Here is a 15993-nt window from a genome sequence, read left to right on the forward strand (position 1 = left end):
GTGGAAGTCAATTAGAATGGAGAAATAATGTTTCCGGGCAGAGGAGAGGGCAGAGTTGAGGCAGACAAGGATGAAATCCAGGTGGACGAGGTTGGCCCGATATCTGGATTTCCGCCAGCGGCGCTCTGCGGCTTGTGCATAGGAGCGAAGGAAGCGGACTGTGAAGGTGATCCAGGGCTGAGGAAGGGGGGGTAGGAGGAGTGAGTGAGTAGAGGTCAGTAATAATAATAATGATTATTATTATTATGGCATTTAATAATAATAATAAGGAGGTTGGTATTTGTTAAGCGCTTACTAGGTGCAGAGCACTGTTCTAAGCGCTGGGGGTAGACACAGGGGAATCAGGTTGTCCCACGTGGGGCTCACAGTCTTCATCCCCATTTTACAGATGAGGGTACCGAGGCACAGAGAAGTGAAGTGACTTGCCCACAGTCACCCAGCTAAGTGGCAGATTCGAACTCATGGCCTCTGACTCCAAAGCCCGTGCTCTTTCCACTGAGCCACGCTGCTTCTCTTAAGCTCTTAGGGCTCTGTACTAAGCGCTGGAGTGGATAAGGGCCTGTCACTCCCCTCCTCAAAAACCTCCAGTGGTTGCCTATCAACCTCCACGTGAAACAGAAAAACTCCTCACTCTTGGCTTCAAAGCTCTCCATCCCCTTAGCCCTCCTACCTCTCCTCCCTTCTCTCTTTCCCCTGCCCACCCCGCACGCTCCTCCGCCGCCCACCTCCTCACCGTCCCTCGGTCTCGCCCATCCCGCCGTCGACCCCCGGGTCACGTCCTCCCGCGCTCCCGGAAGGCCCTCCCTCCTCACCTCCGCCGAACTCACTCTCTTCCCCTCTTCAAAGCCCTACTGAGAGTTCACCTCCTCCAGGAGGCCTTCCCACACTGAGCCCCCCCTTTCCCTCTGCTTCCCCTCCCCTCCCACCCTCTGCTCTTCCCCCTTCCCCTCCCCTCAGTACTGTGCTCATTTGCATATATTATTACCTTATTTATTTTGTTAACGAGTTGTACAACTCCTTGATTCTATTGATCTTGATGATGTTGTCTTGTTTTTATTTTGTTCTGTTTTGCTTTGCTGTCTCCGTTCAGACTGTGAGCCCGTCGTTGGGCAGGGATGGTCTCTATAATAATGTTGGTATTTGTTAAGCGCTTACTATGTGCAGAGCACTGTTCTAAGCTCTCTCTGTTGCCAAACTGTACATTCCAGGGGCTTAGTACAGTGCTCTGCACAGAGTAAGCGCTAATAAATACTATTGAATAAATGAATGAATTACTAAGGGCAAATCGGGTTGGGCACAGTCCCTGCCCCATGTGGAGCTCACAGTCACAATCCCCATTTTACAGACGAGGTAACTGAGGCACAGAGAAGTGAAGTGACTTGCCCAAGGTTACCCAGCAGCCACAAGGTGGGGCTGGAATTAGAACCCAAGACCTTCTGACCCCCAGGTTCGTGCTCTATCCACTATGCCAGAGTGGTGTTGAAGATGTTAGAGAAGCAGCGTGGCTCAGCGGAAAGAGGCCGGGCTTGGGAGTCAGAGGTCATGGGTTCGAATCCCGGCTCAGCCACTTGTCAGCTGTGTGACTGTGGGCGAGTCACTTCACTTCTCTGTGCCTCAGTTACCCCATCTGTAAAATGGGGATTAAGACTGTGAGCCCCACGTGGGACAACCTGATCACCTTGTATCCTCCCCAGCACTTAGAACAGTGCTTTGAACACAGTAAGCACTTAACAAATGCCATTATTTATTATTATTATTATTATTATCTCAGTTTGGTTGTTCATTCATTCAGTAGTATTTATTGAGCGCTTACTATGTGCAGAGCACTGTACTAAGTACTTGGACTGTACAAATTGGCAACAGATAGAGACAGTCCCAGCCCATTGACAGGCTTACAGTCTAATCACGGGTTTACAGTCTAATCAGTAATAATGTTGGTATTTGTTAAGTGCTTGCTATGTGCAGAGCACTGTTCTAAGCGATGGGGTAGATACAGAGTAATCGGGTTGTCCCACATGAGGCTCACAGTTAATCCCCATTTTACAGATGAGGTAACTGAGGCGCAGAGAAGTGAAGTGACTCGCCCACAGTCACACAGCTGACAAGTGGCAGAGCCGGGAGTCGAACCCATGGCCTCTGACTCCGAAGCCCAGGCTCTTTCCACTGAGCCACGCAGCTTCCCAATAATAATAATAATGTTGGTATTTGTTAAGCACTTACTATGTGCAGAGCCCTGTTCTAAGCGCCGAGGGGGAGATACAGGGTCATCGGGTCGTCCCACGTGAGGCTCACAGTTAATCCCCATTTTACAGATGAGGGAACTGAGGCCCAGAGAAGTGAAGTGACTTGCCCACAGTCACACAGCTGACAAGTGGCAGAGCTGGGATTCGAACCCATGACCTCTGACTCCCAAACCCGGGCTTTTATCCACTGAGCCAGGGTTGTTATGGGAAGGTAATTTGGATATGGAGACTACATGGGACATGATCAATTTCCTCATCTGTAAAACGGGAATCCCCTCTCAGGGTGGCACCTGGAGAGTTTTCAGTGCTCTACCAGTCTCGGCTATGGGAGGGAGAGCGAAACGGAGGCCCGGCCGGTCCATTCCCAGCTTGGCCAGTGGCTAGCGAGGGGCGGCCCGGCGGCTACGGGCCAAAACTCCCCCGTGCCGGGCAGCGGCGGCCCGGGAGAGGGTCGAGGGCGGAGACTCGAGTTGACCGCACGGAAGTCGGCGACGGTCAACCGCTGCCCGATCTGTCCCCGGAAAACTCTGTGACTCCACGACCGGAACGATGGCAGATGGAGAGCGGAGCGATCTGGGAGAGATGCGTCCGTGGAGTCGCTACGGGTCGGAAGACGGCGTAAGACAAGACAAAATGGGAATTGCACACCCCTTCTTTCTCCCCAGTAGACAGTGAGTCCCTTGAGGGACAGACTGTGATTAATCTGATTGTATTGTATTTCTCCAGCCCTGATCTCTCTCCCTCCTTGCAGTCTCGCATTTCCTCCTGCCTTCAGGACATCTCTACTCCGGTGTCCCAGTGACACCTCAAACAGAACGCGTCCAAAACAGAGCTCCTCATCTTCCCACCCAAACCCTGTCCTCCCCCTGATTTTCCCATCACTGTAGGAGACACCACCATCCTCCCTGTCTCCCGAGCCCGTGACCTCGGCGTTATCTTCCACTCCTCTCTCTCGTTCGACCCACGTATTCGATCCGTCACCAAACCCTCTCGGCTCGACCGTCACAGCATCTTGAAAATCCATCCTTTCCTCTCCATCCAGACTGTTACCGCGCTGATCCAAGAACTTATCCTACCCCAGCCGTATGACCTCCCTGCCTCCTGTCTCTCTCCACTCCAGGCCACACTTCACTCTGCTGCCCGGATCGTTTTTCTACGCCAAAGTTCAGACCGAGTTTCCCCACGCCTCAAAAACCTCCGGTGGTTTCCCAGTCAGTGCCGGTCTGAGCCGTCCAGAGCCCGCCACTGCTAACTATCTCGCTGCCGACCTCTCGCCCACGTCCTGCCTCTGGCCTGCAACGCCCTCGCTCTTCATATCCGGCAGACTCTCCCCACCTTCAAAGCCTTATTGAATCGATCGATCAGTTAATAATAATAATAATGAATCGCAGTTTTTGTTAAAGCGCTTATCGTGTGCCAGGCACTGTACTCAGAGCCGGGGTGGTTACGAGTAAATCGGGTTGGACTCAGTCCCTGTCCCACATGGGGCCCGTAGTCTTAATCCCCATTTTACAGATGAGGGAACTGAGGGAACTGAGGTGCGCGGAGAAGGGAAGTGTACTTACAATTCCAAGCGCTGAATTGTCCATTCCAAGCGCTCAGTACAGCGCTCTGCACATAGTAAGCCCTCAATAAATACTAATGAATGAATGAATGAATGGTAAGCGTTCTGTAAATACTATCGAATGAAGCGACATGCCCAAGGCCACACAGCAGACAAGAGGCGGAGCTGGGATTACAACTCGTGACCCCCTGACCCCCAATCCAGACTCCATCCACTAGGCCACGCTGCTTCCCGTCATCATAATGGCAATGTCATTTGTTAAGCGCTTACTGTGCGTCAAGCACTGTTCTAAGCGCTGAGGTAGATAGGAGCTAATCTAGAAGTTGGACACAGTCCCCATCCCACGTGGGGCTCACAGTCCACATCCCCATTTCGTGGATGAGGCAACTGAGAAGTGAAACGACTGTCCCAAAGTCACCCGGCAGACAGGCGGAGGGGCGGCCTCTTCCCACTAGGCCACGCTGCTTCCCTCTGGTCTCTTCCTCCCCCTCCCTCTCCTCCATTCTCCACCCCCTAGCCATTTTTCCTCCCTCCTCTTCTCTCCTCCCCCACTCCCTTTTTCTTTCTGTCTCCTTTTGCCCTTCTTTCCCTCTTCTCTCCTCCCATCTTCCCTCCTTTTTCCTCCCAGCCTCCCTCTTCTCCATCTCCCTCCCCCCACCCTCCTTCCACCCTCCCGATTCTCACCCTCCCTTCCTCCCTCCTCCTATCTGCCCTCCTCCCAGCCTCCCTCCACCTCTCCCCGTCCCATCCTCCTCCTATCCTCTCTTCTCCCATCTTCGCTCCTATCCTCCCTCTCCTCCTCCTCTCCCTTGTCCCATCCTTCTCCTCTCCTCCCTCCTCTCCTTTCCTCTCCCTTGTCCCATCCTCCTTCTATCCTCCCTCCTCTTTCTGTCCTCCCTCTTCTCCTCCCCCTTGTCCCATCTTCCTTGTATCCTCCCTCCTCTTTCTGTCCTCCCTCTTGTCCCATCCTCCTTCTGTTCTCCCTCCTCTCCCTTGTCCCATCCTCCTTCTATCCTCCCTCCTCTTTCTGTCCTCCCTCTTCTCCTCCCCCTTGTCCCATCCTCCTTCTATCCTCCCTCCTCTCCCTTGTCCCATCCTTTTCCTATCCTCCCTCGTCCCCTCCTCCCACCTCTCCTCTCCCTTGTCCCACCCTCCTCCTATCCTTCCTCCTCTCCCTGGTCCCATCCTCCCTCCTCTGCCCTCCTCGCTCCTCCTCCCTCTCCTCCTCCTTCTATCCTCCCTTCCTCTCTCCTTCCACCCTCCCATTCTCCTTCCTCCCTTCCATCCTCCCTTCTCCCATCCTTGCTCCTCCCTCTTCTCCTCCTCCTTTCTCCTCCCATCCTCCCTCCTCATCCTCCCTTCCACTGTCCTCCCCCCTCCTTCCTCCCATCCCTCCTCCCCCTCTCTCCATCCTCCTCCTTTCCGCTTAGCCCCCCTCAGCCCGTGTTTGGGCGGGGATGGTCTCTCTCTGTCGCCCAGTGGTGCGTTCCCAGCGCTTGGCACAGCGCTGCGCGCAGAGTGAGCGCTCAATGGCTACCCTGGAATGAGCGCTCCGCTCCCCATTGTGGGGGCGGGGCCGGGGAGGGGGGCGGCCAGCGGCCAATCAGCGGCCCCCGCAGCGGTCGCCCGCCAATCCCGGGGCGGGGGGCGGGGCGAGGGGAGGGGGGCCGCCCCCCCACCCCCCCTCCATCCCCCCCCCATCCATCCCCCACCCCCCCAAGCCCTCCCCCGGCCCCCCGCCCCGCGTGGGACCTGACGGGGACCGGGACAGGACAGGACCGGACCGGACGACCCCCGGTAAGACCCCCCTCCCCTCCCTCCTCCCCCAGAACCCCCCCCCAAAATCTTCTGCCCCTTCCCCTTTCGGGCCGAAGGGCGGGGGGGCGGGGGGCTTTGTGCCGCCCGGGGGCGGGGGGCTCTGGGCAGGAGAGGGGGGCTCTGGCCTGGGGCGGTCTCTGGGCAGGGGTGGGGGTCTTTGAGCTGGGGGGTTCTTTAGGCTGGGGGGGGTCTCTGGGCAGGAGAGGGGGTCTTTGGGCTGGGGGTCTCTGGGCAGGGGTGGGGGGGTCTCTGAGCTGGGGGTGTCTCTGGGCAGAGGTGGGGGGTCTCTGGGCAGGAGGGGAGGCTCTGGGCAGAGGTGGGGGTCTCTGAGCTGGGGTCTCTGGGCAGGATGGGGGTCTCTGAGCTGGGGGGGTCTCTGGGCTGGGGGGGGTCTCTGGGCAGTGGTGGGGGGTCTCTGGGCAGGAGGGGAGGCTCTGGGCAGAGGTGGGCGTCTCTGAGCTGGGGTCTCTGGGCGGGAGGGGGGGTCTCTGAGCTGGGGTCTCTGGGCAGGAGAGGGGGCTCTGGGCAGAGGTGGGGGTCTCTGAGCCGGGAGTCTCTGGGCAGAGGTGGGGGGTCTCTGAGCTGAGGGTCTCAGGGCAGAGGTGGGAGTTTCTGAGCTGGGGTCTCTGGCCAGGAGAGGCGGTCTCTGGTCTGGGGGTCTCTGGGCAGGGCTGGGGGGGGGGGGGTCTCTGAGCTGGGGTCTCCGGGTCCGTCCGGGGCCGGTCCCGCTCAGCGGGTGAAAAGTTGGGCATCGCGGAGGCCTGCGCGGGGAGGAGGCCGGAGCGGGGGAGGCCCGGGCCGGGGGCGTCTTCCCCAGCCCCCTGCCCAGCCCCGGCCACCCACTTGCCCCCCAGGGGTCGGGGCCATCGGCAGGTGGCAGGAAGGGCTGGGTGGGCGGGACCATCCCGGGGGGCGACGACGGGGACCCCCACCCCCCCCCCCCACCCCACGAGGCGGTCATTCATTTTCATTCCGTCGGATTTACTGAGCGCCTACTGGGTGCAGAACACTGTCCTAAGCGCTTGGAAAGTACAATTCGGCTCCTAACGGGCAGGGAATGTGTCTGCTTATCGATCCGTTAAACTTTCGCTCGATCGTTCACCCAGGCTCATTTACTATTAGTAATAATAACGATGACGATGATGAGGATGGTGTTTGTTAAGCGCTTACTATGTGCTAAGCACTGGAGCAGAATCAGGTTGGACCCGATCCCTGTCCCCCACGGGGCTCACGGTCTTCATTCGTTCAGTGGTATTTATCGAGCGCTTACTGTGTGCTGAGCGCCGTACTGAGCGCCTGGAAAGTACAATTATATGGTACAGTTGTGCAATTGTCATCTCCTGTAAAATGGGGATGAAGACCGTGAGCCCCATGTGGGACAACCTGACCGCATCGCATCCTCTCCAGCGCTTACAACAGTGCTTGGCACACGGTAAGCGCTTAACAAATGCCATCATTCATGCATTCAATTCGGCAACAATTAATAGAGAAGCAGGGTGGCTCGATGGAAAGAGCCCGGGCTTGGGAGTCAGAGATCATGGGTTCGAAGCCCAACTCTGCCACTCGTCAGCTGGGTGACTGTGGGCACGTCTCTTCGCTTCTCTGGGCCTCGGTTCCCTCATCTGGAAAATGGGGATGAAGACTGGGAGCCTCGTGGGGGACAACCTGATTACCCTGTGTCTACCCCAGCGCGTAGAACAGAGCTCTGCACATAGTAAGTGCTTAACAAATACCAACATTATAATTATTATTATTATTATTATTAAGTAATCCCCATTTTGCAGATGAGGTCCCCGAGGCCCAGACAAGTGAAGCGACTTGCCCGAGGTCGCGCGGCAGACGAGTGGCGGAGGCGGGATTGGAAGCTGTGGCAAGTCACTTCTCTGGGCCTCGGTTCCCTCATCTGCAAAATGGAGATTAACTGTGAGGCTCCCGTGGGACAACCTGATGACCCTGTATCTCCCCCAGCGCTTAGAACAGTGCTCTGCACATAGTAAGCGCTTAACAGATACCAACATTATTATTATTATTAAAGCTATCGTCCTCTCCCAAGCGCTCAGCACAGTGCTCTGCACACAGTAGACCGTCAGCTCCTCCAGGGTAGGGTTCGGGTCTTCTAACGCTATCGGAGTCTCCCCAACTACCTAGTAGACAGTCAGCTCTCAGTAAATACGATTGATTGATCGATTAATAATAATGTTGGTATTTGTTAAGCGCTTACTATGTGCAGAGCACTGTTCTAAGCGCTGGGGTGGATACAGGGTCATCAGGTTTTCCCCCTGTGGGGCTCACAGTTAATCCCCATTTTACAGATGAGGGAACTGAGGCCCAGAGAAGTGAAGTGACTTGCCCACAGTCACCCAGCTGACAAGTGGCAGAGCCGAGATTCGAACCCGTGACCTCTGACTCCCAAGCCCGGGCTCTTTCCACTGAGCCACGCTGCTTCACACACAGATGAGGTGTCAGTCATTTTTATTGCGCACTTACCGTGTGCAGAGCACTGGACTAAACGCTTGGGAGGGAACAATCCAGCAGTATAACAGGCATGTTCTCTGTGTGACTTTGGGCGAGTCACTTCACTTCTCTGGGCCTCAGTTTCCTCATCTGGAAACTGGGGATGAAGAGCAGGAGCCCCACGTGGGACAACCTGATGACCTCGTAACCTCCTAGGTGCTTAGAACAGTGCTTGGCACATAGTAAGCGCCTACCAAATGATTATTATTATTAGAAGAAGCTCCTTGAGGGCAGGGATTGTATCTACTAATTCTGTCGGCCCCTCCCAAGCGTTCAGTACAGTGCTGAATTGCTATCGCTGGACTGGTTGCCCCCTGGGTGCTTGCTGAGTGTCGTGAGCAGAGTTCGAGGCAGCTGGATGTTTTCGGTGCGTTCGGGGACCCGGGGACATGACGTTTTGCACAGGAAATTGCCAAGCGCAAGTGAAAGAGGAAGAGACGGTAAAGGAAGGGGAGAGACGGCGTGGTCTTGTGAAAAAAGCCCCGGGCCTGGGAGTCAGAGGTTCTGGGTTCTAATCCCGGCTCCGCCACTCATCTGCGTGGCTCAGTGGAAAGATCCCGGGCTTGGGAGCCAGAGGTCGTGGGTTCTAATCCCGCCTCTGCCCCTTATCAGCTGTGTGACTTGGAGCCAGTCACTTCACTTCTCCGTGCCTCGGTGACCTCATCTGTAAAATGGGTATTGAGACTGTGAGCCCCACGTGGGACAGCCTTATTACCTTGTAATAATATAATGATAGTGTTGGTATTTGTTAAGTGCTTACTATGTGCAGAGCACTGTTTTAAGCGCTGGGGGTGGATACAGGGTCATCAGGTTGTCCCACATGAGGCTCACAGTTAATCCCCATTTTACAGATGAGGGAACTGAGGCACAGAGAAGTGAAGTGACTTGCCCACAGTCACACAGCTGACAAGCGGCAGAGCTGGGATTTGAACCCATGACCTCTGACTCCCTATCTTGTGTCTATCTTGTATCTACCCAGCGCTTGGCACGTAGTAAGCGCTTAACAAATATCAATTTATTTTTATTATTATTATTATCTGCTGGGTGACTGGGCATGTTGCTTCACCTCACTGGGCCTCAAATACCTCATCTGCAAAATGGGGCTGAAGACTGTGAGCCCCACGGGGGTCGGGGTTGGTGTCTGACCTGATTACCTTGTTTTCTTTCTTTCTTTCTTTCTTTCTTTCTTTCTTTCTTTCTTTCTTTCTTTCTTTCTTTCTTTCTTTCTTTCTTTCTTTCTTTCTTTCTTTCTTTCTTTCTTTCTTTCTTTCTTTCTTATCGGGCACTTACTGTGTGCAAAGCACTGTGCTTCCCTGCCCACAAGTGAGCTCACAATCTCGTGGGGGAGACAGACATTAATATGCATAAAGAAAGGAATGAATAATGCCTACCCCGGTGTGTAGAACAATGCTTGGCATATAGTAAGTCCAGCGTGGCTCAGTGGAAAGAGCCTGGGCTTGGGAGTCAGAGGTCACGGGTTCTAATCCCGGCTCCGCTGCTTGTCAGCTGTGTGACTTTGGGCAAGTCACTTCACTTCTCTGTGCCCCAGTTATCCCTTCTGGAAAATGGGGATGAAGACTGTGAGCCCCACGTGGGACAACCTGTATCCCTCCAGTGCTTAGAACAGTGCTTCACACAGTGTAAGCGCTTAACAAATGCCGTCTTTATTATTATTATTGATTCTATTTACTTGCTGTTGTTTTAATGAGATATTCATCCCCTTGATTCTATTTATTGCTCTTGTTTTTGGCTGTCCGTCTCCCCCGATTAGCCTGTAAGCCCGTCAGTGGGCAGGGACCGTCTCTATCTGTTGCCGATTTGTCCATTCCAAGCGCTTAGTCCAGTGCTCTGCACATAGTAAGCGCTCAATAAATACTATTGAATGAATGAATGATTATTACAATGTCTGGCACATAGTAAGCGCTTAACAAAAACCCCAGTGATGATTGCTCTTATATAGTGAGTCCTTAGCAAATACCGCGGTTATCATTGTTTTTATTAGTATTATTAATAAGGGTAATAATACTAGACCCCCCCCTTTTCTGTCATAGCTCACACCCCACTCTCCAGAGGGTCGAATTTGGGGTTCAGGACAGAGTCTGGTGCTGGTCTCCCAACCCTGAGCTGGTATTTCTCCTACTCCACTCCCGCCCGCGCACTTAACTCCCCTAACGCCTGCCTTCCCGCCGGACCTCGACCTCATCCCTCTCGCCGCCGACCCCCGGCCCCCGTCCCGCCTCTGGCCCGGACGCCCTCCCGCCCTCCCTCCTCGAATCCCACACACGATCGCTCTCACCCCACTTTAAAAGCTCACCGAAGGCCCATCTCCTCCAAGAAGCCTTTCCCGATTACTCCCTCCTTTCCTCTTCTCCCACTCCCTTCTCCGTCGCTCCCTTTCTTCATCCCCCTGTCAGCTGTGTGACTGTGGGCAAGTCACTTCACTTCTCTGGGCCTCAGTTCCCTCATCTGGAAAATGGGGATGAAGACTGTGAGCCTCATTCCCCTGTATCTCCACCAGCGCTTAGAACAGTGCTCTGCATGCAGTAAGTGCTTAACAAATACCAACATTATCATTATCCCCCCCCCTTCCAGCCCCCCACCGCTTCTGCCCCTATCTGTATTTTATTCCTATCCATATTAATATTTTATTTTATTTTTACAGTCCTCTAGACTGTAAGCTCTTCGTGGGCAGGGAATGTGCCGGTTCATCGATGTGGCGTACTCTCCCAAGCGCTTAGAACAGTGGTCCGCACGCGGTCGGCGCTCAATAAATAAGGTTGACCGACTGATAACGAGAGTCCAGACGGGATCTCCTGGAAGGAAGCGGGAGGATGTTTTCACGTTCCCAAACAAATCTTGGTTTCCTTCCGCAGCTTTGGAATGAATCTGGCACTGTTCTTCGCTCCCGGGGGTTTGCGGTCTTAGTTTCTCTCTTAAAAACAGGGGACGTGATCTCACCGGTATTTTCCTTTACAGTGGGGAGGGGCGGGGCGGGATCCCGTCCACTCAGAGGCCCTTGATCCACTCGTCAATCAATCCTTCAATCAATTGTATTTATTGAGCGCTTACTGCAGGCAGAGCACTGGACTGTGAGTTTGAGAGAGAACGATATAACGGTTCGACAGAGTTGGCAGGCATATTCCCTGCTTACAAGGAGCTTGTGTCCTATCAGCGTGGCTCAGTGGAAAGATCCCGGGCTTGGGGGTCAGAGGTCATGGGTTCGAATCCCAGCTCTGCCACTTGTCAGCTGGGTGACTGTGGGCAAGTCACTTCACTTCTCTGGGCCTCAGTTCCCTCATCTGGAAAATGGGGATTAACTGTGAGCCTCCCGTGGGACAACCTGCTGACCCTGTATCTCCCCCAGCGCTTAGAACAGTGCTCTGCCCATAGTAAGCGCTTAACAAATACCAACATTATTATTACAAATTCTATTTTATAAGTTATTTACTTATATTAATATCCGTCTCCGCCTCGATCAATCAGTCCCCTCCCCACAGCACTTGTGATTATTTGTACATATTATTTATTATTTTATTAATGATGCATATATATCTAAGATTCTATTTATCTTGACGTATTGACGCCTGACTACTTGTTTTGCTGTCCGTCTCCCCCTTTTAGACCGTGAGCCCGTCGTTGGGCAGGGATGGTCTCTATCTGTTGCCCAATTGTTCGTTCCAAGCGCTCAGCCCAGCGCTCTGCGCACGGTAAGCGCGCAATAAATACGATTGAGTGAATGAATGAATGAATCATATTTCTCGCGCGCTTACTTGTGCAGAAAACTGAGCTCTTCTAGACTGTGAGCCCTTTGTGGGCAGGGATTGTCTAGACTCGTTGCTGAATTGTCCTTTCCAAGCGCTTAGTACAGGGCTTTGCACAGAGTAAGCGCTCAATCAATACCACTGAACGAATAAGCACTTGGGAATGTAGACGATAACAAGAGAGTGGAGCAGGTAGACACTTTCCCAGCCCGCAAAGCGCTTGTAGTTTAGAGATAGAGGTGGAGCAATTCATCTGGGGCAGAATAATGTGCCCCATCCTGAATAATAATAATGATAGTATTTAATTCAGTCATATTTATTGAGCGCTTACAGTGTGCAGAGCGCTATACTAAGCGCTTGGAATGTGCAACTGGGTAACAGAGACAATCCCTGCCCAACAACAGGCTCACAGTCTAAAAGGAGCGGAAGCAGTGTGGCTCAGTGAAAAGAGCACAAGCTTGGGAGTCAGAGGTCATGGGTTCGAATCCCAGCTCTGGCCCTTGTCAGCTGTGTGACCGTGGGCAAGTCACTTCACTTCTCTGGGCCTCAGTGACCTCATCTGGAAAATGGGGATGAAGACTGGGAGCCCCACGTGGGACAACCCGATGACCCTGTATCTCCCCCAGCGCTTAGAACGGTGCTCTGCACATAATAAGCGCTTAACAAGTACCAACATTAATTATTATTATTATTATTAATAAAATGGGGATTAAGACTGTGAGCCTCACGTGGGACAACCTGATGACCCTGTATAATAATAATAATAATGTTGGTATTTGTTAAGCGCTTACTATGTGCAGAGCCCTGTTCTAAGCGCTGGGGTAGACACAGGGGAATCAAGTTGTCCCACGTGGGGCTCACAGTCTTAATCCCCATTTTACGGTATCTCCCCCAGCGCCTAGAACAGTGCTCTGCACATAGTAAGCCCTTAACAAATACCAACATTATTATTAAAAGGGGGTGACAGCCAAACAAAGCAAGGAGACAGGCGTCAATACCATCAAGGTAATAATAATGTTATTATTCTAAGCGCTGGGGGAGATACAGGGTCATCAGGTTGTCCCACGTGGGGCTCACAGTCTTCATCCCCATTTTACAGACGAGGTCACTGAGGCACAGAGAAGTGAAGTGACTTGCCCACAGTCACACAGCTGACAAGTGGCAGAGCCGGGTAGATATAGACACACCGTTAATAAAATGATTAAGCCACGCTGCTGCGCTAAGCACTTGGAAAGTACAAGTCGGCAATAGAGAGAGACAGTTTGGGGCAGAGCACTGTACTAAACGCTTCGGAGAGGGCGACAGAAAAATCTACCAGACGCCTTCCCTGCCCACAGCCTAAGTTTGTAAGCGGTCCAGAGGGAGAGGACAACCGTCCTTCTCTCGGCCTCCCGGGCGCTGCCTTTAGTTCAGAGTTCTGCGCTCTGCTCTCCCCACAGACCTAAGTTTAGATCGTAATGACAGGGTTGAATGATGGGGCCGCTTTGCTTTTTTTCGGGTATTTGTCGAGCGCTCACTATGAGCCAGGCACTCTATTACTCCCCGATCAGACTGTGAGCCCGTCAACGGGCAGGGATCGTCGCTATCTGTTGCCGAATTGTCCGTTCCAAGCGCTTAGTACACTGGTCTGCACATAGTAAGCGCTCGATAAATACTATTGAAGGAATGAATGAATACTGTGTGCTGGACGTATTTACCGGGTAAGGGGGTTGGACTCAGTCCCCGTCCCCCTTAGGGCTCACAGTCTTCATCCCCAATTTTCAGATGGGAACCCGAGAACCGGAGAAGTGAAATGGCTTGCCCAAGATCATGAAGGGGGTTTAGATCGGAGCTTGGGAGGCAGAAGGCCTGGGTTCTAATCCCGGCTCTGCCACCGGTCTGCTGTGTGACCGTGGGGAAGTCACTTACCTTTTCTGGGCCTCAGGGGGATGGTAGAACAGGGGGTTAATAATAATTACGGTATTTAAATATAATAATTATGGTATTAAATGCTTATTACGTGCCGAGCACTGTTATAAGCGCTGGGGTGGATACAAGGTCGTCAGGTTGTCCCACGTGGGGCTCACAGGCTTCATCCCCGTTTTACAGATGAGGGAACCGAGGCCCAGAGAAGTGAAGTGACTTGCCCACAGTCACACAGCTGACAAGGGACAGAGTTGGGATCCGAATCCATGACCTCTGACTCCCAAGCCCGGGCTCTTTCCACTAAGTCACGATTGATGATAATAATGATAATGATGTTGGTATTTGTTAAGCGCTTACTATGTGCAGAGCACTGTCTAAGCGCTGGGGTAGATACAGGGTTATCAGGTCGCCCCACGTGAGGATCACAGTCTTCACCCTCATTTTACAGATGAGGTAACTGAGGCCCAGAGAAGCGAAGTGACTTGCCCAAGGTCACCCAGCTGACAAGCGGCAGAGCCGGGATTCGAACCCAAGACCTCCGACTCCCAAGCCCGGGCCTCTTTCTGCTGAGCCACACAAGACGGTGAGCCCCGAGTGGAACAGGGACTGGGTCCAACCTGATTAAGTTGGATTTGTCTCAGGGTTTAGAAGAGTGCTTGGCACATAGAAAGCACTTAACGAGGAGTAGTGTGGCTCAGTGGAACGAGCCCGGGCTTGGGAGTCAGAGGTCACGGGTTCGAATCCCAACTCTGCCACTTGTCAGCTGTGTGACTGTGGGCAAGTCACTTCACTTCTCTGGGCCTCAGTTCCCTCGAGAGAAGCAGCACGGCTCAGTAGAAAGAGCCCGGGCTTGGGAGTCAGCGGTCATGGGTTCGAATCCTGGCTCTGCCACTTGTCAGCTGGGTGACTGTGGGCAACTCACTTCACTTCTCTGGGCCTCAGTGACCTCATCTGCAAAATGGGGATTAACTGTGAGCCTCCCGTGGGACAACCCGATGACCCTGTATCTTCCCCAGCGCTTAGTACAGTGCTCTGCACATAGTACGCGCTTAACAAGCACCAACATTATTATTATTATTATTACTGTTAAAATGGGGATGAAGCCCGTGAGCCTCACGTAGGACAACCTGATTCCCCTGTGTCTACCCCAGCGCTTAGAACAGTGCTCGGCACATAGTAAGCGCTCAACAGATACCAGCATTATTATTAATACCATAAAAGGCGCCCCCAAAACAGAAACTAAAAATACCGCAAGCTACTTCCCTTCTCTGTACAGCAGTTACCCCATCTGTTAAATGGGGATAAAATCCTCCTTTCTCTGACTAACGCCGTGATCCCCACGTGTCCAACGTGACGGTCCCGTATCTACCCCAGCGCTTAGTACAGTGCTTGGCACATAGTAAGCGCTTAACCCGAACCCTAAGAAAGAGGCCGAGGAGGCGGAGAAATGGCAGCGTTTGCAGTCTGGCTCGGTTGAGTGACAAGAAAAGGAATGGCAGAAACGGGGTGGAAATGGGATATAATGATGTGGACGTCGATGGTGCAGTAAGAGGGGGATGCGAGTAACCAAGGGTTTAGAGAAGGAGCGTGGCCTAGTGGGTAGAGCCTAGTGGGTAGAGCAGCGTGGCTCAGTGGAAAGATCCCGGGCTTTGGAGTCAGAGGTCATGGGTTCGAATCCCGCCTCGGCCACTTGTCAGCTGGGTGACTGTGGGCAAGTCACTTCACTTCTCTGGGCCTCAGTTACCTCATCTGGAAAATGGGGATGAAGACTGCGAGCCCCACGTGGGACAACCTGATTCCCCTGTGTCTATCCCAGCGCTTAGAACAGTGCCCTGCACATAGTAAGCGCTTAACAAATACCAACATTATTATTATTATTAGAGCCTGGACCTGGGAGTCAGAAGGACCTGGGTTCTAATTCCGGCTCCATCGCTTATCTGCCTTGGGCCTGTCGCTTCACTTCTCTGGGCCTCACTTCCCACATCTGGAAAATAGTAATAATGATAATGCTGGTATTTGTTAAGCGCTTACTATGTGCAGAGCACCGTTCTAAGCGCTGGGGGAGATACAGGGTCATCAGGTCGTCCCACGTGAGGCTCACAGTTAATCCCCATTTTACAGATGAAGTAACTGAGGCCCAGAGAAGTGAAGTGACTCGCCCACAGTCACCCAGCTGACAAGGGGCAGA

At 53.2% G+C, this 15993-nt stretch overlaps 1 protein-coding gene across 2 annotated transcripts in view; it reads left to right on the plus strand.

The window, feature by feature from the left end:
- The first annotated feature begins 5569 nt into the window (after positions 1-5569).
- RASSF2 (Ras association domain family member 2) overlaps positions 5570-15993 on the plus strand; it is a 36746-nt gene continuing 26322 nt past the window's right edge. The window contains exon 1 of one of the 2 annotated variants that reach the window (XM_029066643.2): positions 5570-5604. The gene's annotated coding sequence lies outside the window, so the exon portion shown is untranslated. Of the gene's footprint in view, positions 5605-14363; positions 14389-15993 lie in introns of those variants that run through there. The other variant, XM_029066645.2, reaches the window with a different exon arrangement.

The sequence above is a fragment of the Ornithorhynchus anatinus genome, chromosome 5 (genome assembly GCF_004115215.2).
Source record: "Ornithorhynchus anatinus isolate Pmale09 chromosome 5, mOrnAna1.pri.v4, whole genome shotgun sequence".
Lineage (NCBI taxonomy): Eukaryota > Metazoa > Chordata > Mammalia > Monotremata > Ornithorhynchidae > Ornithorhynchus > Ornithorhynchus anatinus.